At 38.6% G+C, this 25,317-nt stretch overlaps 1 long non-coding RNA gene across 1 annotated transcript in view; it reads left to right on the top strand.

The window, feature by feature from the left end:
• The window catches only part of LOC129674814 (uncharacterized), a 47,146-nt gene extending 22,721 nt beyond the window's left edge, over window positions 1-24,425 (top strand). Inside the window, exons 2-3 of the long non-coding RNA XR_008719849.1 lie at window positions 23,424-23,601; window positions 23,930-24,425. This is a non-coding gene — a long non-coding RNA (uncharacterized LOC129674814). The remainder of the gene's footprint in view (window positions 1-23,423; window positions 23,602-23,929) is intronic.
• The last annotated feature ends 892 nt before the right edge of the window (window positions 24,426-25,317 follow it).

Here is a 25,317-nt window from a genome sequence, read left to right as displayed (position 1 = left end):
TTTGGATTTTTTCCTTTATCCTTTTAAACCATATAGCCTTCTTCTTAGCTATTACAGAAAATCAGGTTAATTGTGGCAAAGATGCAGAAAAAGATATTTCATTTATGGAAAATATCAAATAACTCCCATTGTGCTCTTGCTACTTATGCCATGCGCATGCTTCTGTGGTTTATTGACTTAGAATCTTTCATTTGTATGCCTAAGAGTGGTATAAATTAAACATATATAGTTTCTATTTCTATTTTTTTTAAAGAATTCTCATATTGGTTCCCACTATCACTAGAGTAGTTTACAAAGGTATAAAGTTTCCTCCTATCCCACAACTGTACCAGGATTTGTCTCTTGATTTCTCAATAAAGCTGTTCTGATTGGCTTGAGATAGACTCTCAAAGTACGGTTTTAAATCCAATCAGAAAGTGGTTTGTTTCTGCCATAACATTTGTATCAGTGTCACACCTGTGGGCATGCTTTGTCAGGAAGTTGCTATTGTAGTTTACAGGGTTCATATCTGATTAAGACTGATGACTGTTTTTATTCTTTGGTAGTGTGTATAATACCTTAAAGCAGTTGAGGAACTAACCATGAGGCACTTGTAGCACTATGAAGCTTTTAGGTTAGTACCAGCTTGACTTCTCCACGTCCTACTGCTCAACTATGTGGTATCTTTAGCAATAAACTCTTACCGCCGCATTCTGGAGGGTAAGTAAGAGCAATGGTAATATCTTGTTACCCCACTGGTTACCAACAACAAAAAAAGTTTTTCATTTCTTGTACTGGGGTTTTTATTTGGTAGTGTATGTTGGGATATTATCTTTCTCTCATTTAAACTCATTTCATGTGTGTGTGTGTGTGCGTGTGTGTGTGTATTTTAGAAAGCTCCTATCAAAGTAGGGTTTCTGTGTGGCTTTTCCAAAGACCTTAGTGTTAGTTATCTCTGTTTCTTTTCCTTCACCTGCCTTCCTATCCCTACCTCCATTTAATATTTTCTGTTCTACTATCTCCCCCTTTCCCTTTATATCACATGTCTATCTGTGCTTCCTTAAAATCATTTCTTTCTGCATGGTCCCTTGCTAGTTTTCTAGGCTCAACAGGTATTTCAAAGAATCAAAGATAGAATCTACATATGAGAGAAAGCATCTGGTATTGGTCTTTCTGGCCTTGGTTACCTCACTCAAACAATTGTTTCCAGATCCATTCATATATTTGCACATTTCATTTTTCTCAGATAGCTGAAACATCATATTGTGCAAGTATACCACATTTTTATCATCCATTCATGCTTGACAGGCACCTAGGTTATTTCCATTTTTTGAGTACAGTAACAGTAAATATTGACGAGCTAGTATCCTTGTGATAGGATTTAGGGTCTTTGAATATATGCCCAAGAGTAGAATGCCTTAATCATTTAGTGTATGTATGTAGATGTCTAGATTCTTGAAAAAACATATTTTCATAGTGGCTGTATTGCTTTGTATTCTCATCACCCATGGTAATTCTTTCCCTTCCCTCACACCCACAGCTGTATCTGTTATAATTTTATTTTACTTTTTCATACAACAAATTCTGATCACAGTTTCCCCTCCCCCAACTTCTATCAGGTCCTTCCCACCCTTCTTTTTATCTCTCGTTAGAAAAGAGCCAGGCAAAAAATAATGCCCAAACAAAGTGATATGAGAAAAAAAATCTATGAAAAGAACATTGAGTTTATTTTGTGATGGCCATCTACTACTGGGAACGGAACATACTTCTTACTGGGTCATTTATTTTTATTTTTATTGTTTTGGTGTTTAGGATTTTATTTTTTAACTAAATATACTATCCCTTTATCAGATACTTATCTGACACAGTATTTTACTATTCTTCAGGCTGCTTCTTCATTAAAATGATAGCATCCTTTGTTATACAGAAGCTTGTTAGTTTCATGAGGCCCCAACAGCTTTTCAACTGTTGGTCTTAATGCCTGCACCACCAGGGCTCTGTTTGTAGAATCCTCTTCGTGCCGATGACTTACAGCACATTACCTTACATTTTCTTACATTAGACTCAGGGTAGTAGGTCCTTGATCCATTTGCAGCTGAGTTTTGTGCAAGGAGGGGCATAGGATCCAGTTTCATATTTCTAGAAGTAGCTATCCTGTTGGAAAAGTACTATTTGTTTAAGATGCTGTCTCTTCTCCAGTGAGTATTTTTGCCTTTTCAAAAATCAGGTGGCTCTTGGCACATGGACTTATATTCAGATCCTCAGTTCTTTTCCTCAGATCAACATGTTTGTCTATCCCAGCACCATGCTGTTTTTATTACTGTCGTTCTGTGGTATAATTTGAGATTGCAGATAATGGTACTTTTATCATTTTTTTAATTGTTACAGGTTGTTTTGATTATTCTGAGGGTTTTTTTTTAAATTTAACATTATTTTTCAACTTATATGATGAATTTCATTGGAATTTTCATGAGAATTGCATTGAAACTGTAGATTGTTTTTCATAAAATGACCATTTTCACAATATTAATTATACCAATCCATGATCAGGGGAGGTATTTCTTTTATAGTATTTTCTTCAGTATCATAATTTTTTATTAGATAAACCCTTCCATTTATTCGATTTATTCCAAGATATTTTTGATGCTATTATGACTGGAATTATTTTATCTATTTTTCTATATGCTTGTTGTTGGTATTTGGGAAGATGATTATTTCCTTATGTGTTAATTTTGTATCCTTTACAGTGTTTGTTTACTGTAGGTTTTTCTTGGAGGAGTATGTAGGGTCTTTTATATACACAATTATATCATCTGTAAACAATTCTATTGACATTGTCTTTTCTTAGTTTTATCCTGTTTATCTCCTTTACTTGTCATATTACTCTAGTTCAACTTCAAGCACTGTACTGAATGGGAATGTAAAGAGTGGACATCCTAGTCTTGTTCGTTGTTCTAGTGGAAATGATTTTAGCTTTTTTCCATTTTGCATGCTATTGCATATGTGTTTCCTGTTTATTGTCTTCAGTATATTGAAATATGTCATCTATATCTTGATAACCTCTAGAAATTTCTTCATGAAATAATATTGCATTTTGTGAAGGCCTTTTGTAAACCTAATAAGGTTTTCATGTGGTTTCTATCCTTTACTCTATTTATATGGAGTATTAAATTTATTGATTTATGTATATTGAACTGCCCCTGAATCTCCTGGATGAAGCTGATTTGATCATAGTTAATTATCTTTTGATATGACCTTTAGTTAAGTTTGGAAGCATTTTTTTGAGAAGTTTTTTTTTTTAATCTAGGTTCAATCAGAGAGATTTACTTGTAATTTGATTTGATTTTTTGTTTTATTTTTGTCTGGTTTGGTTATCAGGATAATACTGGCTTTATAAAAAGAATTTGGAAGTGTTCCTTCCTTTTCTATTGTATAGAATAAATTGAGGATTATTGGTGTTTTTTGAAAGTCTGATAGAACTGTGCACTGTATTCATCTGTCCCAGACTTATTTTTTGTTGGGAGATTTTTAATTACTGCTTCTAGTCACTAGTTGTCTTGGATCTACTTAAATACTTCATCTTTTTTTAAACTTTGTATGTCACATATATCTAGAAATTCATTTATTTGTGTTAGCTATTCAAATATGTATTGTATGAATCACCTTATGTCTATTGTAATGTTTACACTTAACTTCTCTGATTTTCTAAAAAAATTTTTATTAATTACAATTTATATACTTGGTATCCCAGCTGTTGCCCCCTCCCTCATTCCCTCCTAACTTCACTCTCCCTCATCACCTCTCATGCCCCTCTCTAAGTCCACTGATGGAGAGGTCTTCCTCCCCTTCTATCTGACCCTAGCCTATCAGGCTCATCAGGACTGGCTGCATTATCCTCCTCTGTGGCTTGGTAAGGCTGCTCCCTCCTCAGGGGGAAGTGATCAAAGAGCAGGCCACTGAGTTTATGTCAGAGACAGTCCCTGTTTTCCTTACTAGGAAACCCACTTGGACACTGAGCTGCCATGGGCTACATCTGTGCAGGGGTTCTAGGTTATCTCTATGCATGGTCCTGGGTTGGAGTATCAGTCTCAAAAAGACCCCTGGGCCCAGATATTTTGGTTCTGTTGTGCTCCTTGTGGAGCTCCTGTCCTCTCTAGGTCTTTCTATCTTTCCCTTCTTTCATAAGATTCCCTGCACTCTGCCCAAAGGTTGGCTATGAGTCTCAGCATCTGCTTTGATACCCTGCTGGGTAGAGTCTTTCAGGGGCCCTCTGTGGTAGGCTCTTGTCCTATTCCCTGTTTTCTCCCTCTTCTGATGTCCATCCCATTTGCCTTTCTGAATGAGGATTGATCATCTTACCCAGGGTCCTCCTTTTTGCTTAGCTTCTTTAGATGTACAGATTAAAGTATGTTTATCCTTTATTATATGTCTAATGTCTGCTTATAAGTGAGTATATATCATGTGTGTCTTTCTGCTTCTGGGATACTTCACTCAGGATGATCTTTTCTAGTTCCCACCATTTGCATGAAAATTTCAGGATTTTCTTGTTTTTGATTGCTGAGTAGTATTCCATTGTGTAGATGAACCACAATTTCTGAATCCATTCCTCAGTTGAGGTTCATTTGGGTTGTTTCCAGATTCAGGCTATTACAAGTAAAGCTGTTACAAATATGGGTGAGCAAATGTTCCTGTGTACTTGAGCAAATTTTGGATATTTGCCTATTAGTGGTATAGCTGGATCTTGAGATAGTGCCAGATTGATTTCCAAAGTGGTTGTACAAGTTTACATCTCCACCAGAAATGGAGGAGAATTCCCCTTTCTCCACATCCTCTCCAGCATGTGTTCTCACTTGAGTTTTTGATCTTAGCCATTCTGATGGGTGTAAGGTGAGATATCAGGGTCATTTTGATTTGCATTTCCCTGATGACTAAGGATATTGAACATTTTTTAAGTGTTTCTCTGTCATTTGTTATTCCTCTATTGAGAAATCTCTGTTTAGCTCTGTACCCCATTTTTTAATTGGATTACTTGATTTGTTGCTTTTTAAATTCTTGTGTTCTTTATATATTCTGGATATTAGCCCTCTGTCAGATATAGGGATGGTGAAAGAGAGCATCATCAACAAATGGTACTGGTCTAACTGGATGTCTACATGTATAAAAATACAAATAGATCCATATTTATCAGCTTGCACAAAACTAAAGTTCAAGTAGATCAAAGGCCTCAACATAAAACCAGACACACCAAATCTGTTAGAAGAAAAAGTGAGGAAAAGCCTTGAACTCATTGACGCAGGAGACAAATTCCTGAACAGAACACCAACAGCACAGGCTCTAAGATCATCAATCAATAAATGGGACCTCATGAAACTGAAAAGCTTCTGAAAAGCAAAGGACACCGTCATCAGAACAAAATGACAGCCTACACATTGGGAATGGTCTTCACCAACTCTGGTCTTATTAATTTTGGCTTTTTTTCTTTTCCTTTCGGTTAACTTGGCTAAATGTTTGTTAATACTGTTAATATTTTCAATGAGCAAACTCTTCATTTCTTTGTTTCTCTGTGTTTTGTTTGTTTCTGTTTAATTAATTTTAGCCATTACTTTCATTTTCTCTTCCTGTCTAAATGTTTTGGAATCTGGTTTAAAGTATTAAGTTATGTTATTAAGTTATTAATGTAGGATCGCTCAAATTCAGGCATATATTGCTGTAAATTCTTTTTAGGACAGCTTCCATTATGTCCCATAGATTTTGGTGTGCTGTATTTCTATTTTAATTCAGTTTGAGAAATTTTTTGTTTTTAATTTCAACACTGACTTTATTTGCATCTAGTAGTATTTTTTTTTTTTTTTTTTTTTTAGTTTCCATGAGCTTTTCTTTTGCTGCTTATCCACCCTTATTCCACCTTTCTTCCTTTGTGGTCAGATAGAATGCTGGATGTATTTCAGTTTTTCTGTATTTGTTGACACTTGCTTTGTGGCTTAATATGGGGTTGATTTTGGAGAAAGTTCCATTGGATTTTGAGGAAAAAAAAATGAATTCTTTAGTATCTGGGTGAACTATTCTGTAGATGTTGATAGATTCATTTGATTTATGATGTCATTTGGCTACAGAGTTTCTCTGTTTCGTCTTTGTTTCGGTGACCTGTCTACTGGTGAAAGTAAGATACTGAAGTCCCTGACTACTATTGTCCTAGGGTCAGCCTGTTTAGATTATAATAGTATTTATTTTATAAAATCAGGTGCCTTTTCTGTATTTGATGCATGTATGTTTAGAACTGTAATATCCTCTTGATAGATTTTTTTCTTCAATAAATATAAGGTATCCTTTATCATTTCTGACTACTTTGATGTATAGTCTATTTTTCAGATATTAGATACTTATTCCTACTTGTTTCTGTTCTATTTTGATAGAAATACTCTTATAAATTCTAAAGTGATGTTTATCATTGATTGTGAAGCCTGTTTCTTAGAAGGAGCAGAAAGAGGGAGCCTATTTTCTAATTAAATCTTTTAGTCTGTGTTAGTTTATTGGGGGAATTAAGACCATTAGTATTGAGTGTTATTATTTAACAATGTTTATTAATTTTGGGATTGTGTGTGTGTATGTTTATACATGAGTGTATGTGTGTGTGGTGTTTTCTTAACCTTTTTTTTTTGACTCTTCTGGAGTCATTGTGACTCCTTGGATGTGCTAACTTTCTTTTTAGACTGAACTATTTTTTCCAGTATCTTCTGTAGAGCTAGCTTAATGGTCATAAATTCCTTTTCTATTTTTATTATGGAAACCTTTTTTTTTTTTTTCTTCTTCAATTGCAACTGATAGTTTTGCTGAGTACAATAGTCTGGGATAGTGCCTGTTATCTCTGAGAATTGCCTAACGTCCATCCTGGCTCTCCATTGGAAAGTCTCCATTGGAAAGTCAGCTATCATTATTACAGGCCTGCCTTTCATGTGTGGCTCAGCCTTTCTCTCTTGTTGCTTTTAATATGCTTTCTTTGTTTTGTACATTAGTGATGTGCTGGTTTTTTTTTTTTTTTTCACTTTTTCCCCCTTTCCTATTTGTTCTCTAAGATTTTTCTCACTTGGTAGGCATTTTTTTTTTTTTTTCAATAGAGCTGGAAATTTTTCCTCTACAATTTTGTTGAAAATACTGTCTATGCCTTTGGCCTTTGTTACTTCTTATATTCTTTTGATATATATATAAAATCTTATATATAGTTTCAGGTTTCTCTGTGACCCATTTCTGGTTGTTTTTATATTTGTTTATTTTATTTTATTTTATTTTATTTTATTTTATTTTATTTTATTTTATTTTATTTTATTTTATTTTATTTTATTTTATTTTATTTTATTTTTGACCGACTGATCAACTCTTATACCTTGTCTTCAAACCTTTATCTTCTTTATTTAACTTGGTCCATTATTTTGGTAAGGCTTTACATTAGATTTTTTTATTTTGCAGATTGAGTTTTTCATTTCAAGTTTTTTTTTTCAGTTTGGCTTTTCTTATTTTGCCTTTTTTATTCTGTAACTTATGAATCTCCTCTTTGAGTTTCTTGAACAAATTTACACTTGTTATTTTGAAATAATTATCTTGTGCCTCTTGGGGACAATTATAATGGGTATACTAATTTCTAGAGGAGAGATACTGTCTTACTTATTCATGTTGTTTGTGGTTTTGTGACCAGACATAGGCATCTGGAGTTAGGTTCTTGGTAATGTTTCCTTGTATTTCTATCTGGCCTCACTTTTACTGAGTGGGTGTTTGAATCTTTGTTGGCTGTTGCCCCAACTTGTGAGGTTGTAAGATAGGTGAATAGCACTTGTGCAACTCTGTGTTAGTGTGTGCATCAGGTGTCAGAAGTGGGTCTCGTATCACCGAAGGATAGATGCAACTTCTGAGGCCAGGAAATAAACTCCTGCAGTGTTAGAAGATTCTTGCTGCTGATCTTCAGAAGTTTGTGAAGGACTCACTAGATTTTTGGTGGTCCTTAAGTGTCAGGGTCTTGGGTAACATCAGACATAGAAAGTGTTTTTTGAATGCAGAATGTAAGTTGTCATGCTGTCCTCAGGTCCAGGTGTATAGGGTGGAGGCTGGACTGGTAGTTACCACTTAGTTCCAAAGCAGAGGAGGCAATGCAGTCCCAGGACACCTTGGTGGATGAGGTGGCAAGTAGGCTCAGGAGCTCCCTACTTGGGGTCTAGGTTCCAGAAAACCATGCAATTCCCAGGTATCAGGGTGGATGGCATGGCTGGAAGGCAGGTGGATGGGCAGGCTCTGGAGATTCTGACTAAGGGTTGAAGTCATAGGATGCCATTCTCTTCTTTCATTCTTTCTTTTGATTTTTTTGTTGGTTTTGTTGTTGCTGCTTTGTATTTTTGGTATCTTGAGTATAGGATAATGTGGAGAAGTTTTTCTTTTGTCTATTTGGACTTCTAAATTCCTCCCGTGTTTTTATATTCATCTCTTTTTCTAGATTTGTGGATTTTTACTGCTATAATTTCATTGCAGAGATTTTCTATGACTTTTGTTTTTAATTTCACTTTTTTTTCTACCTTAGGGAATTGTAAACTTGGTCTCCTTGTTGCAGACCATTTTCATTTTGCTAGCTTTCCTCCTCTTTGTTTCTGAATTTCCTCTAAGGTCCCACATTGACTCTTTGATTCATTTGTCTGCTTGTTTGTATCCCTTTTGGGACCACTGATCATTTTTGCTAGTTAGCTCTTGAGATCTTCAGCTGACATCTTCCCCATTTCGATATCTTTGAACACAGTCATTGAAGAGAGATGGTCTTTTGGAGGAGTCGTGTTGGCTTTCGTATTTCTTGTGATTTGTGTGTCTGTTGGTCTGGAAATCTTTTCCAGTTTTGTTTGATGATCTTTTTAGTGTTCAGCTTACTCTTGAGAACACAATTCTCAGTATCACAAAGAGAAGATAAAAGAGATTTTTATTTTTTAATTTTTATTTTATGCTTCTGCTTCTCTTGCCCCTGTTGGAGATCAGCCCAACTGGTGTTGCTTTCCTTATGGCTTTCTTCTTTTGTGTGCACTTCCCTTTTTTTTTCCTCCCCATTTTTTTAACTGTCTAATCACACCTGTGCATCTCTCAATCTTTTCCTCTCTTTGAAATAAGGCATGGTTTTTGTTGTTCTTGTTGTTTTGGTTGTTTGTTTGTTATCTTCTTCCTTATCTTTCACTGAGTTACATGGAAGCAGTATCTAGACCATTATCTTACCAAATGGACATTCTCATAAGTTTCTTTGTTTTCTCATTTCGTTTACTTGTGTGTGTGTGTGTGTGTGTGCGCGCGCGCGCGCGCGCACATGCCCGGGTGCATGTGTGTGTGTTGTACACATGTACCATGGTGAATGTGTAGCTATAAGAGGAGAGCTTACAGGAATTGATTCTCTCTTCATGCCATGTTGGTTTGAGGCTTTAACTCAAGTAGTTAGGATTGGTAGCCGGTGTCTTTACCTACTGAGCGATTTTTACAGACTTTGGTGGTTTGAAAGAAAATGGCAGCCATAGGCTTATAAGGATTGTGGCTTCATTAGAATGGATGTGGCATTGTTGGAGGAAGTGTATCACTGGGGGTGGGTTTTAAGATATCAAATGTTCAAGCTAGTCCCAGGGTAGCATTCTCTTCCTGCTGTCTGCTGGCCTGGATGTAGAAATCTCAACTCCTTTTCTAGTACCATATCTGTTTGCATACCACCATGCTTCCTGACATGGCAGTAATGGACTAAACTTCTGAACCTGGAAGCCAGTCCCAGTTATACGATTTCTTTTTAAGCACTGCTGTGTTCATGCTGTCTCTTTACAGCAATAGGAAACCTAACTAACACAGTCATGAATGTTAAATTTTGAGATGAGCTGCTGTATTCTGATAACATAGTCTTTCTTTCTTTAATCAGGACCAGCAAACAAGCTTCCGCCCCCCCCCCAAAAAAAATATCCTTTAATATAGCTCTGAAAGCTTTAGGTTTATTGAAGTCATACACTGGTTATTTGTTTTACTATGAGATACTATGAGCTACTCAAATGCCTTCATTTTACCATACATACTGAGGCTTAAAAAAAGCATTAATTTGTCCAGTGATTGGGGATATAGTTCAGTATGTAAAATGCTTACTCAACATGACTGAGCCCTGGGGTCAGTCTTCAGAATTATATAAACTGGGCATGTAGATATATGTGAATAACCCAAACATTTAGAAGGCAGAGGCAGTAAGATTAGGAGTTCAAATTCACCCTTAGCTATGTGGAGAGTTTGAGGCTAGCTTGGCAATATCAGGCCTTGTGTCTTCCCATCCCCCATATAAGAATTAAGTTGCCTAAATACAAGTGGTTAGGTCTTCACATTCAGCAGCAAACTATCTTTAGTTTTACAGTGATTTTGGCATCAATGTGTTGTCATAGTATTGGCCTTATGCACAACAGTTCTTCTATAGTGCCCAAATAATAATTCCTGTGAGTAAGCATAGTCTGTTTCTAATTTGAAGTCAGTGAAATATCTCCACCTGGGCCCAAGGGTTCATGTCTATAGACCCAGCTACTTGAGAAGCGGAAGCAGGAAGATTATACGTTCAAAACCAACCTGGCACACAGCATGGCGCTCATGTTTAGCTTAGGAAACTTTTTGAGACTATGCCTCAAAAGTAAAAAGAAAGGTCAACATCCTAGCATGAGTGAAGTCTAGGTTCAAGTGCCAGTATTCAGTGTCCCACCTATGACAGTCATATTGAATATGAAAACAATATGATAATATAGCCATGAAACACGAATAAGATGCTAGCAGAGTAAGGAAATAATTCAGAATGATTCTTGCTAAAAGTTGGACCATCCATTTGAACGTTACAAATTATGCCTCTCCTACTACTAATTTAACACCCATTGGTTGGGCACTTTCTTTGTATGGGGCAGTGTGATGGATTTTAACAATATAAGAAAATCTAAATTAAATGTTAAATGACTCGCTCAGGTTCATATAGTTAACCGGTGGCAGATTTGGACTAAATGTGAGAACAGACTACCTTGATCATTGCTGAAAACATGTAACTGTCTTCCTGGGTTGTTGGACAGTCTTAATTTTAGTACCTCCACGGGAGACTTTTCTCTAACATTCTGTTCTTTTTGAGGACCTTTCTGCACTTACACTCTATGGGATTTCCTTTGCTAGGTCAAGGGGAATGCTGATTTAGATGGGAGGCAGATTGCTCTTTTCTTTGTGGTGACGTGTATTCTGGCTATCCTGTGGTAGCTGCATTCCTGAGGAGCCTCTTTATATAACTCACACTAAAAAGAGTCATTTCAAAGAAAGAATAGGAGATTTGGAGCTGTACCATCTAGAGACACACAACGGAGTGATTTTGCCTGCAAGCATTTCAATAACACCCCCTGATTTTTCTTTTTTCTTTAATAGCTTTAAGCCTATTGTTATAATGTTAAATATCTCTGGGCAAATCTAGTCTTAACTGTTTTGACTAAAATAAATGGCCTTTCTTTTCTTTTTTTAAATCTTCTCTAAGATTATCACATTTTAGTCAGCTATGTCACATTTTCATCAGTTTTAGGATAAACATATCACAAAGCCCCTCAAGCAAAGAAGCTGACAAAGTTCCTTCTTCCTACCTAATACAATGTTAGTTCAGCCTTATAACCATGTGCGTAATTAAAAGTGCAGTGGCCACTGCCTATTTAAATAATATTTTTGGATACCTGCTTAGTGGAAATTTCTGAACTTGTCACTGGGGAAATAGTGGCACATAGGATAGAAAACCCCTGTTGTTGTAGAGCATGCATTCAAATAGGGTAGAAGGCCTGTTAAATGAGGTACAAAAATGTAGAGTAATGCCACATGGTGGTGAATGGACACAGAAGATTAAAAAATGCTGGATGATGACCAGATCATACAGAATGTAAGAGGTTGTTGAAGGGCTTAGTTTTTGTCTCTGGACATTTCTACTACCCTCACATGTTCTAAGTTAACTGGGCTGAAGCATGCTTAGTACTTCCATGAGAAGACTTTAAATTTTATATATATATATATATTCTAAGTGTGATGAAAGCTACTTGAAGATTTTGATCTGGATATGCCATACTGTGAATTCTTAACTCTGAAGATTACTCTGGTTTCTGTAGAACAAATTATACAAGATTAAAGAGATAGCTGGGTAAAATTAGCAAACTATTGGGCATGATACCTCTATAAAGCTGAGCCTGAGATTAAGGCTTCTGTGTAGGCAATTCACTTTGCACAGGAATTAAGGGAGCCTAAGTGGAAAATAATGACTCATTAGGAAGGAAGCTGTGGAGCCAAAACCTAGTGACATGAAAGATGCTGATAAATTCTGTAGATAACTGCAGTTCCATCCCACTATAGGCCAGCTAAGAGTTCAGTAGAAATGTTCAGCTCTCATTTTCTGTCTCACTGGAGTGACCTCTTGGGATATTAACTCTTCTTCTCTCCTCGTCAGGTTTGTGTATGAGCAGTGACAGAGAAATTCCATTTAAGCAGAGGCACATTGGAGGCAGGTCAGATAGAGTTTAGTAGATATGACAGAGCAGACACATGACAGTATGAGGTGGCAAGAGAGGCACAGGTCCACGAATTATTTTAAGATAGCTCTGTGAAAATTCTTACAGGGATAGAAATATTTATTTTTCCACAGTAAACATTGGTCACTAATTTCAGGACATCTTACCTCTGGTTTTAGCTTCAATTCATAGTCCTATTGTCATTACCAATTACATTTTTTTAAATTGATACAAATTCTGATTTTTTTTTAATTTTTAGTCCTTTATTGATTATTTTGTTAGTTTGATAGCTGGGACTATGCTTATTGGTTAGAACCAAATATATAATTTTTAAAATTATACTTACCATCAGTATTTTTATGTATTTTCAACAGAATGAGTTAAAGGATTGTTGAATTGTTATATAGGATAAGACAACATACAGTATTGTTTTGCCTACAAAGAGTGTAGATTTTCTGCACAAATAATCTTTTTCTTCCCTACGACCTCAGACTTATATATAAAACATGAGATTAATTTATATTTCTCAACATTTATGAAATTAATATGTAAATGTATTTCTTTTGTTAAAATGAGATTTTATTACAATGATACAATGATGATTGTATTTTAAAACAGATTGACAACACGCCGTGTTAAACCACCATGATTATTTTTTAATTAATTAGTTTATTTTATTAATTACAGTTTATTCACTTTATTGTTTTTTTTTGAATTTTATTTTTTTCTTATCAGTTACATTTTATTAATTCTGTATCCCAGCCGTGTCCCGATCCCTCATTCCCTCCTAGTACCTCCCTCCCTCCCTCCTCTCCACCGTGCCCCTTGCCAAGTCCACTAATAGGGGGGACCTCCTTCCCATTCATCTGATCCTGTTTTATCAGGTATCTTCAGGACTGGCTGCAAAGCTCTCCTCTGTGGCCTAACAGGACTGCTCCTCCCTTGGGGGTGGGGAGGCCAAAGAGCCAGTCATTGAGTTCCTGTTAGAAATAGTCCTTGTTCCCCTCACTATGGGAAACCAATTGGTTACTGAGCTACCACAGGCTACATCTGAGCAGAGGTTCTAGATTACATCCATACATGGTCCTTGGTTGCATGTCAGTCTCAGAAAAGACCCTGTGCCCAGATATATTTGGTCCTTGTGGAGCTCCTATCCTTTCCCCATCAGACTAACTCCCCTTCTTTCTTATGATTCCCTGCACTCTGCCAAAGATTTGGTCATGAGTCTTTGCTTTGAAAACACTGCTAGTTAGAGTCTTTCAAATGTGCTCAGTAGACTCCTGTCATATGTTCAATGCGCATCCCGTCTGTCTTTCTAAATGAGGATTGATCATCTTACCCCATGTCCGCTCTCTTGATTATCTTTTTTAGGTGTACAGATTTCATTATGTTTATTATATCTTATAGGTCTATATAAGTGAGTATATACCGTGTTTGTCTTTCTCCTTCTGGAATATTTCACTCAGGATGATCTTTTCTAGGTCCCACCATTTGCCTGCAAATTTCATGATTTCCTCCTTTTTGATTGCTGAGTAGTATTCCATTGTGTAAAAATACCACAATTTCTGTATCCATTCCTCCGTTGATGGACATCTGGGTTGTTTCCAGGTTCTGGCTATTACAAATAATGCTGCTATAAACATGGTTGAGCAAATACCCCTTTTGTGTACTTGAGCAAACTTTGGGTATATACCTAGCAGTGGTATAGCTGGGTCTTGAGGAAGCACTATTCCTAATTGTCTTAGAAAGCGCCAGATAGATTTCCAGAGTGGTTGTATCAGTTTACATTCCCACCAGCAATGGAGGAGGGTTCCCTTTTCTCCACAACCTCTCCAGCATGTGTTGTCCCTTAAGTTTTTCATCTTGGCCATTCTGATGGGTGTAAGGTGATATCTCAGGGTCATTTTGATTTGCATTTCCCTGATGGCTAATGAGGATGAACATTTCTTTAAGTGTTTCTCTGCCATTCGATATTCCTCTGTCGAGAATTCTCTGTTTAGCTCTCTTCCCCATTTTTTAATTGGATTACTTGGTTTGCTGCTTTTCAGCTTCTTTAGTTCTTTGTATATACTCGATATTAGTCCTCTGTCAGATAAAGGGTTAGTGAAGATTCTTTCCCAATCTGTAGGCAGGCGTTTTGTTTTGATGACGGTGTCCTTTGCTTTACAGAAGCTTTTCAGTTTCATGAGGTCCCATTTATTGATTGTTGCTCTTAGAGCCTGTGCTGTTGGTGTTCTGTTCAGGAAGTTGTCTCCTGTGCCAATGAGTTCTAGGCTGTTCCCTACTTTTTCTTCTAACAGATTTAGCGTATCTGGTTTTATGTTGAGGTCTTTGATCCACTTGGACTTTAGTTTTATGCAGGATGATAAATATGGATCTATTTTTATTTTTCTGCATGTGGACATCCAGTTGGACCAGCACCATTTGTTGAAGATGCTGTCTTTTTTCCATTGAATGGTTTTGGCTTCTTTGTCAAAAATCGAGTATTCATAGGTGTGTGGGTTTATTTCTGGGTCTTCTATGCGGTTCCATTGATCCTCCTTTCTGTTTTTATGCCAATACCATGCAGTTTTTATTACTATTGCTCTGTAGTACAACTTGAGATCGGGGATGAAGATACCTCCAGATGATCTGTTGTTGTACAGGATTGTTTTGGAGATTCTGGGTTTTTTGTTTCTCCATATGAAGCTGAGAATCTTTTTTTCAAGGTCAGTAAAGAATTGAGTTGGTATTTTGATGGGAATTGCATTGAATCTGTAGATTGCTTTTGGCAGGATGTCCATTTTCACAATGTTAATCCTACCAATCCATGAGCATGGGAGATCTTTCCATCTTCTGAGATCTTCTTCAATTTCTTTCTTCAGAGACTTGAAGTTTTTCTCAAACAGGTCTTTCACTTGCTTGGTTAGTGTCACCCCAAAGTACTTTATGTTATTAGTGGCTATTGTGAAGGGTGTTGTTTCCCTAATTTCTTTCTCGGCCCTTTTGTCTTTGGTATACAGGAGGGCTTCTGATTTTTTTGAGTTGATTTTGTATCCTGCCACTTTGCTGAAGGTGTTTATCAGCTGGAGGAGTTCTCTGGTTGAATTTTTGGGGTCGCTCATATATACTATCATATCATCTGCGAATAGTGACACTTTGACCTCTTCCTTTCCGATTTGTATCCCCTTGATCTCCTTTAGTTGTCTTATTGCTCTGGCTAGGACTTCAAGTACTATGTTGAAGAGGTAGGGAAAGAGTGGGCAGCCTTGTCTTGTCCCTGATTTCAGTGGGATTGATTTAAGTTTCTCTCCATTGAGTTTGATGTTGGCTATAGGCTTGCTGTATATTGCCTTTACTATGTAAATATGTGCCTTGTATTCCTGATCTCTCCAAGACTTTAAACATGAATGGGTGTTGGACTTTGTCAAATGCTTTTTCAGCATCTAAGGAGATGATCATGTGGTTTTTCTCCTTCAGTTTGTTTATGTGGTGGATTACATTGATGGATTTCCGTATGTTGAACCACCCTTGCATGCCTGGGATGAAGCCTACTTGGTCATGGTGGATGATATTTTTGATGTGTTCTTGGATTCGGTTTGCAAGTATTTTATTGAGTATTTTTTGCATCAATGTTCATAAGAGAGATAGGTCTGAAGTTCTCTTTTTTTGTTGGGTCTTTGTGTGGTTTAGGTATCAGGGTGACTGTTGCTTCATAGAATGAGTTTGGTAATGTACCTTCTGTTTCTATTTTGCGGAATAGTTTGAGGAGAATTGGTGTGAGCACTTCTTTGAAGGTCTGGTAGAATTCCACGCTGAAACCATCTGGCCCAGGGCTTTTTTTGGAGGGGAGACTGTGAATGACTGCTTCAATTTCCTTGGGGGATATAGGGCTGTTCAGTCTTTCTACCTGATCTTGACTTAATGTTGGAAGATGGAATCTATCAAGAAAATTGTCCATTTCATTTACGTTTTCAAATTTTGTGGCATAGAGGCTTTTGTAGTATGACCTAATGATTGTTTGAATTTCCTCTGTGTCTGTAGTTATGTCACCCTTTTCATCTCTGATTTTGTTGATTTGGATAGAATCTCTCTGCTTTTTAGTTAGTTTGGCTAAGGGTTTGTCTATCTTGTTGATTTTCTCAAAGAACCAGCTTTTTGTTTCATTGATTCTTTGAATAGTTTTATTTGTTTCTAATTGATTGATTTCAGCCCTGAGTTTGATTATTTCCAGCCATCTGCTCCTCTTGGGTGTATCTGCTTCATTTTTTTCTAGGGTTTTCAGTTGGGCCATTAAGTTGTTTGTATGTGATGTTACGAATTTCTTCTTGCAGGCACTTAGTGCTATAAATTTTCCCCTGAGCACTGCTTTCAATGTGTCCCATAAATTTGGGTATGTTGTGCCTTCATTTTCATTGAATTCTAGGAAGTCTTTAATTTCTTTCTTTATTTCTTCCTTAACCCAGCTGTCATTGAGTAACAAGTTGTTCAGTTTCCATGTGCGTGTAGGCTGTTTGTTATTTCTGTTGTTGTTGAGGTCCAGCTTAAGTCCATGGTGGTCAGATAGTATACAAGGGATTATTTCAATCTTTTTGTATCTGTTGAGGCTTGCTTTATGACCAACTATATGGTCTATTTTGGAGAAGGTTCCATGCGGTGCTGAAAAGAAGGTATACTCTTTTGAGTTTGGATGAAAAGATCTGTAGACGTCTATTAGGTCCATTTGATTTAGGGTCTCTGTAAGTGTTTTTATTTCCCTATTTGTTTTCTGTCTAGTTGATCTGTCCCTTGGTGAGAGTGGAGTGTTGAAGTCTCCCACTATTAGGGTTTTAGGATCAATGTGTGATTTAAGCTTAATATTGTTTCATTTACGAATGTAGGTGCTCTTGTATTTGGGGCATAGATATTCAAAATTGTGATGTCCTCTTGGTGGATTTTTCCTTTGATGAGAATATAGTGGCCGTCCTCATCTTTTTTGATTAACTTGGGTTGAAAGTCTATTTTATTAGATATTAGGATTGCTACTCCTGCTTGTTTTCTGGGACCATTTGCTTGAAAGACATTTTTCCAGCCCTTTACTTTGAGGTAGTGTTTATCTTTGTTGCATAGGTGTGTTTCTTGGATGCAACAGAATGATGGATCCTGTTTCCGCAACCATTCTGTTAGTCTGTGTCTTTTAATTGGGGAGTTGAGTCCATTGATGTTGATAGAAACTAGTGACCAACAATTGTTACTTACTTTAGATGTGGGGTTGGTGGTGTCACTGAGTTTCATTGCTTGTCTTCTTTTTTTGTTGTTGTTGTTGTTGTGTAGTTATCTATTTCCTCTGTTTCCTTCGATGTAGTTGTTTTCTTTGGTTTGGAGTTTCCCTTCTAGTAACTTCTGTAGAGCTGGGTTACTATGTAGATATTGTTTAAATTTGGTTTTGTCTTGGAATATCTTGAATTCTTCGTCTATGTTGATTGAAAGTTTTGCTGGGTATAGTAGTCTGGGTTGGAATCTGTGGTCCCTTAAGGACTGTATGATTTCTGTCCAGGCCCTTCTGGCTTTCATAGTTTCTGTTGAGAAATCTGGTGTGATTCTGATAGGTCTACCTTCATATGTTACTTGGCCTTTTTCCCTTGCTGCTTTTAGAATTTTTTCTTTGTTTTGTAGGTTCAGTGTTTTGACTATGATGTGACGTGAAGAATTTCTTTTCTGGTCTAGTCTACTTGGTGTTCTGTAGGCCTCTTGTATGTTTATGGCCATCTCCTTCTTTAAGTTGGGAAAGTTTTCTTCTATAATTTTCTTGAAAATATTTTCCAGACCTTTGAGCCTGATATCTTCTTTTTCTTCTACTCTTATTATTCTTAGGTTTTGTCTTTTCATGGTGTCCTTGATTTCTTGGATGTTTTGTGTTTGGAACTTTTCTGATTTTATTTTTTCTTTGAGAGATGTGTCAATTTCCGCAAGTGTATCTTCGGCTCCTGAGATTCTTTCTTCCATCTCTTGTATTCTGTTGGTGATGCTTACCTTTGTAGTTCTTGGTCTTTTCTCTATGTTCAGCAGCTCCTGGTTTTTCTCTATTTATGTTTTCTTTATTGATTCTAATTTTGTTTTCATGTCTTGCACCACTTCCTTCATCTGTTTGAATGTGGACTCCTGCTTTTCAATGATAGCTTCTATTTTTTTGTCTGTTTCCTCTCTATGTATCACTAATTGTGCCTCTACTTCTTTGGGTATAATTGCCTGTATTTCTATGAGAGCTTTGTTTATTCTTCTTTATTTGCCTTCATTTGTGTGGACATTTCTTTGAGAGCTTTGTGCATTTCTTCTCTGTTTGCCTCAATTTTCGTGGTCATTTCTCTGAGAGCACGATTTGTTTCCTCTTGGTTAGTCTCGATTTCTTTGGTTATTTCTCTGAGGGCTTTGTTCATTTCATCTTTATGGGCTTCTAATAGCTGGAGAAACACAGTTTTGAGGTCGTTTTCTTGTATATCTAGTGAATTGAAGTGTCCATTGTTTTGTGGGGTTGCTGGTGAGGTCATTATGTCCTGATTTTTGTTGGGAGTGTTCTTACGTCTGCCTCTAGCCACTGGTTATTTATAATCCTCACTGGTTGTTCCTCGAGATTGTAGTTTGGGCTATGATCGTCTCTTTCTGTTTTCTGGACTGTTTTTTCAGGAAGATGAGAGAGGTTCACTGCTTTGGGAGTGTGCACTGTGGTTTCAGTTTTGCCTAAGTAAGGAATGTGATGCTGGTGCTATTCGCGTGCGCTTTTAGTGGGTGCAGTGTGCATGCGCGGATTCTCTGACTATTGCAGTTGCCTGCAAGCCACTATTACACAGTTCTGACTGAGATCCAGGGATTGTTTGCCTGGATTACCCTGGTGGACCCGCAAGGCAGAGGCTTCAATGTTGGGGTCGCTATCCCAAGAATCCCTATGATGCCCACACTAGGGGTGTGGGTGGCAGGGATCTCGTCTGGTTGCTTCTGTGGAGAGGCCCTGGGTCTGGGGCAATCTCTCCCTAGAAGGCTCACTCACTCTCTTTTGCAGGACCAGTTGGAATGCACAGGGGTTCCCCTTGCTCACTACTCTCTGTTTTGGTCCTGCTGCGGAAGTGCACGGGTAGGCTAACAGTCAGCTCTGTGACACTGTGGCCGCAGGACTCGGTGTCCACCTTTCCAGTGTGCTGCCTCTTTGTCCTTTCCCTCTGCCAGGATGGGTTATGTTGACTGGTCCTTGGGTGGCTCGGGAAAGAGTTAGGATGAGTGTACTCAATCCCAGATCCCGGGCTCAGATCTCTCTGCCAGAAGCAGCCTAGCGGTAGAATCTATGTTTGCTGATCCCAAGAGAGTATCGGGTAGGGTTGAGTGTCCTCAGATCCAGAGCTTGGGTTTCTCTGCTAGGGGCCGCTGGGTGAGCTGGAGAGAGGGTGCTGTGTCCTTGGCAGGCTGCCTCTCTGTCCTTCCCCTCTGACCTTCCCCTCTGCTAGGGCAAGCTAGGAGGTGCTCTCAGGGGAGTGCCATCAGGTTTTGGGGCTTCTCAGTCGGATCCTGAGCCCTGAGCCGGCGTTTCTCTGCCAGGGGTCGGGGGGGGGGGGCCGCCGGTGATAGAACTTTTGCTAGACCTTATTGTGCTGCACCCAGGATAATCTCAGGATGTGTAGAATGTTTGTTTGCTAGGAGCAGCCGGCAGCACTGGAGCTCTGGCACTGTGAAGCCGCTGTGCACCTCTTTCTCCGCTGCAGCAGGGTGATGGCGGCGTTTGGGGGAGTGCCCGAAAGGACTGGGTTTTCTCAGCCCCGATCTCGGGTTGGGGTACTGACAATGTGGTCTGTGGCAGATTCTGCTGGACGCCTCCTGCCTCCTCCCAAGAGGGAGTAGGGATTTTGAGCTGGGCGTGCAGCTGCGCAGCAGCAATCCGTGCGCAGCAGGAGCTCAGTTGTGATGGCGGCAGGTACCCGCCGTGGTCAGAGAGACCTTCCAGGGAAAGACTGGGTGACCCGTGATCAGTCTGGCAACTTTCCTTCCCCCCAGGCACCCTTGTGCCCACCGATCAGCCTGGGAAAGTGATCGGCACAAGCAGGCTTGCGGCACCAGCCCAGAGACCCAAAGCCTGCGTTAGCCGGGTTCTCTTCCGGGTTTTGGCTGGGCAGCTGAGAGTGGACCCGACCGATTCCCACGCCGTGGGAGCCTCCCCTCACCTGGGAAACACGATCAATCGCTGTTGTTTTAGGGCCCAGAGTTCAGTCTCCTGGTCGCTGCAAGGAGTGTGTTGTCCCGCTTCTCAGACACAGTGTTCTCCCGGTGCCGCCATCTTGGCCCCTTCCATGTAAACCCAGTTTATTCACTTTATATCCCAGCTGTAGTCCCCTTCCTCAATCCCTCCCAATCCCACAATCCCACCCACCCTCACTCATCTTCCTCCATGCCTCTCCCGAAGTCCACTGATAGGGGAGGTCCTCCTCCCCTTCCCTCTGACCCTAACCTATCAGGCCTCATCAGGACTGGCTGCATTGTCTTCCTCTGTGACCTGGTAAGGCTGCTCCCCCATGAGGGGGAGGTGATCAAAGAGTCAGCCACTGAGTTCATGTCAGAGACAGTTCCCATTACTAGGAAACCCACTTGAACGCTGAGCTGCCATGGGCTACATCTGTGCAGGAGTTCTAGGTTATCTCCATGCATGATCTTTGGTTGGAGTATCAGACTCAGAAAAGGCTCCTGGGCCCAGATATTTTGGTTCTGTTGTTCTCCTTGTGGAGCTCCTGTCCCCTCCAAGTCTTTCTATCTCCCCTTTCTTTCATAAGATTCCCCGCACTCTGCCCACAGTTTGGCTATGAGTTTCAACATCTGCTTTGAAAGACTCTGCTGGGTAGAACCTTTCAGAGTCCCTCTGTGGTAGGCTCCTGTCCTGTTACCAATTTCTCCCTCTTCCGACGTCCCAATTACTTTTACCTATTGAGTTTGCATCAAAGTTTACCATCTGAAGCAAAAAAAAAAAAAAAAAAAATTGATGAAGACTTAATAACATAAGGGGGAAATCATAGCTATGGAAGGTCATAGACATGCTAACTTGGGTACAGTCATTTTGTTACATATGTCAAAACACACATACTTAACACATATATTATAGGAAGTTAAAGATAGGCTAGGGTTGTTGCTCAGTTGGCAGAGTGCTTGCCTAGCATATACAAATCCCCTGGGTTTGAGATCCAGTGCTGAACACACTGGACATGGTAGTAGATGGCATTTGGCTATAATTCAACTGTTAGGAATTAGAGACAGGAAGATCAGACGTTCAAGATCATCCTGGTCAATAGAGTGGGTTTAATCCTGGGCTATATGAGGCCTTGTCTCAAAAACACATATAACATCAATTAAAAACCTATAACCAGATTTCTGCTGCTTCAGATATATTCTCAGTGTAATGTATTTGATAGATTATAGCATCATTTGAAAATGAAGCAATGAAAACAAGGTTGAGCTTGCTGTGATTAGAACACTGAAGTGCATATTAGTTTAGACAAATGTCTGAAAGAGTAGGAGACTTATGGGCAATGTCAGAAATGTCTGTTTAAAAATTAAAAAAAAAAGAAAAAAAACAACCCAAAACCAAAACCCAAAAGATAATCCTTCAATTGGTCACAGTTATTCAAGTTTCTTATATCATGCTAACCCAAAGCCAAGAACATAATTCTCATAGCATGAAATTCAACATTGTGAAAAATAATATATATCAGGACATGTCTTGGGAAAAGAGGAACATCTGTGAGCTGTCAAGACAGAAACCTCCCTGTGTCTGAAGGTGCCTAGGAGAGTTATTCTAGAGAAGAGTACTCCAAATAATACTGACAAAAGTCAAGGTGGAGAAGCTGAGCTGAGACACCTTATATGTCAAATGTAGCTGTCTATCTTCTATGAAGTTTGACAGTATGTTCTGTCATATGTTGTCTTTATTTCCTCAGATGAGGGTATAAGATGAAAGCTTTACAAAACATGGCTTGGGTTGAGCCCAGAGTGTTTCTATGTAACTATCCCTAAGCCTAGGTCTGGATGATTCTAGCCTCCATGCAATCTAAACTTTTGTAAGCCTCGACCTTGCTTGAAGCTTCAACTTCAGCCTCTGTATGCTAATCTAGGCCTAGAATGTTTTCAGCCTCCATGACTTAATGCTGAATAATCTCCTCCTTTCTAGTTCTTTCTGCACTCTGGCTGGCTCATTCAACTCAGCTGTTCTGGCTCAAACTTCTCTCCAAGCTGATGGATTCAAATTGGCTCCTGTCCTCTTTTTACTAAATTGCTATGCTTGAAAAAAATGGCTCTGAACCCTATGAACTGAACTGCACTGAACTGTATTGTACTCCCAAACTCTATTGTATTGTCTGCAGGAACTCTCTTCCTCTCTCCCTCTCTCTGCACTGTTAATTAGTCTTTCTCTCTGTCTGTCTTGTAAAGTAGAAGATACCCTATCTCTGACTCTGTCAAATCTTTCTCTAATTTGTCACTTTGTCTGCCCCTCAATTAGAGGTCATTGTTTTATATTAAAGGTGTGTGGCATATCTGCATTGCAGCTGGATCTCACAGACCTAGTAGGTCTTTGGATGTGATCCCTTGCCAGAGCAGCCATGTTGCTGGATTAAAATTCCTCTACAACTATTCTCTCGGAAGCATTGTTTCTGTGGCTTTATACAGGTATCTTTTGCGTTTCTATCCAACACAGTCGCTGAAAACTTTCTGTTTATCCTGGTTTAAGCAAAGAGACAATGCTACTGCTAACAATGGCTTCTATTTGATGAATCATCTTTTTTGTAAGTATTATGTCAAACTGTATACACAAAAATGCAATGCTAAAGAACACATATTTCCTTAGGTGATGTGAGAGTTCTTTGTGGAGAGAATGCTTTTACTAAAATGTTATTGTTGTTGTTATTTTAACCCACTCAGATATGGCAGAAACCTCTGGGACATGGGAGAGGAAACTATGTCCTGATTTAGAAATAAAGAATTCTTTGAATTAGAACACAGAGCAAAAGGAGGATCCCAGGATTGCTGTATATGAAGGATTGAGGAGAAAGCCGGAGGTACTACTTTGACTCACATTCTACCCAATGGGAACTCTGAGGTAAGCTAGTCCTGCACTTTGTACAGTGAAGGTCACAAATTTCAGAGAAAAGACTGCTGCTTTTGAGACAGTTGAGGCATTTTGCTTTGTGTAAACATGCAGGAGAAAAGCTTAACAGCTGGTTTACTCTCAACAGCTGGTTTACTCTCAAGAGGTGCGATGGCTATTTTTGGTCGTCAACTTGAATATATCTGTTACTACCTAACGTCCAAAAATGGAGGGCACATCAGTGAGGGACTTTTGCTTAACTTGAAGGAGGGGGATTCACTTCAAATCTGGATCTTGAGTCAGGTAGACACACCTTTAATCTGGGCTACGTCTTCTGCAGGAAGCCTATAGAAGGCCATGAAAGAAAGAAGACTTTGCTCTTTGCCTGCTTTCCCTCACCTTGCTAACGAATCTACTCCTTCACTGGCATTAGAGCCTACTTTGGGATTGTGGCCATCTACTGAACCAGCGAAGACATCCAGCCTCATGGACTGAGCAACTCTTTGATTCTTGGAATTTCTGTTCATAGCCAGACATTGTTACATTAGCTGTACTGCAGCCTGTACATTGCTCTTAAAAACGCCCCTTCTACATACATATGTATATAAATTCATTCTATAAATTCTTTTACTCTAGAGAACTCTAATTAAAATAACAGGCATACTAGTTAAGACTATGGATTAAAAGTTTGTGCTTCTCCAATTTCTCTTCCTAGTCTAGTTTCAGATTTCTCTGTGTCCAATCATATTGCCTTCTATGTCCTATGGTCTTCCAAACTGTCTTGACTTCCAATTGAGTGTGATCAAAACAGAAGACTGAGAAAAGTCAGAACATTAATCTCCTCCTCGCCTGTCTTGCTGTGGTTTAGACAGTAGCCGAGTTTCTCTATCAAGGTCTATGTCTCTTATATGTACAGCTTTCATCTGGATTCAACTGTGTCAGTCTTTGTCCTTGTCCTACATGTTTGAAAGGTGATAATAGTGTTTTGGGGAAGTCCCTCAATCTTTTATTCTTGTTTCCTTAATTCTATCAATACTTTACTTTTAATTTTTAGATAATCATTTTTTCCATGGTACTAGGAATTGAATCCAGGCCTTTATGCATGCAAGGCAAACACTCTGCCACTGTATTATTCCCCAACATCTAGCCATACTTTTATTAACATTCTCAGAGTGTTGTAGTGTATGACCCTGAACAAGTTACTTGCTTTGTACCTTTGTATTTTTATTTTCAAAATGAAGTTTACAATGGCATCATGGTGGGATTGATTCTTGAAGAATGAAATAAATGGACAGATCTAATGTAATCAGCATATAACAAACAATAGGTACCGTTATGAATACAGTTTCTTATATAATCATTAAAACACATGCATAGTGTAGGCATAATAAAGTTCAGGTAACAGAGCTGTGATTCAAAAAAACCAGGTCCTATTTGCAAGCCTCATTTTACCTTATTCTGTGAAGTAGGGTTTCCCACAGAGCTTCAAGGAAGAGGAAAAAACAGTATGATTAATAGCAAGTAAAAACATGATGAAACATTGTAGTGATGATGGAGTGTTGACGAGCTTTGTGTCTGAAGAAACTAATCTCTCAGGAGTGACTTTAGTGATCAACGCCATGCCAATCATGCCATGAAATATGGTATATTGTTTTTTCCTCTCAAAGAATGCTTGCCCTCATATCTATCTATCTATCTATCTATCTATCTATCTATCTATCTATCTAT

This window comes from Psammomys obesus, unplaced genomic scaffold, assembly GCF_907164565.1.
Source record: "Psammomys obesus unplaced genomic scaffold, mPsaObe1.curated_primary_1811, whole genome shotgun sequence".
NCBI classification, from domain to species: domain Eukaryota; kingdom Metazoa; phylum Chordata; class Mammalia; order Rodentia; family Muridae; genus Psammomys; species Psammomys obesus.
The sequence above is the reverse complement of the archived record's forward strand: the minus strand, read 5'-3'. Positions and strand labels throughout refer to the sequence as shown.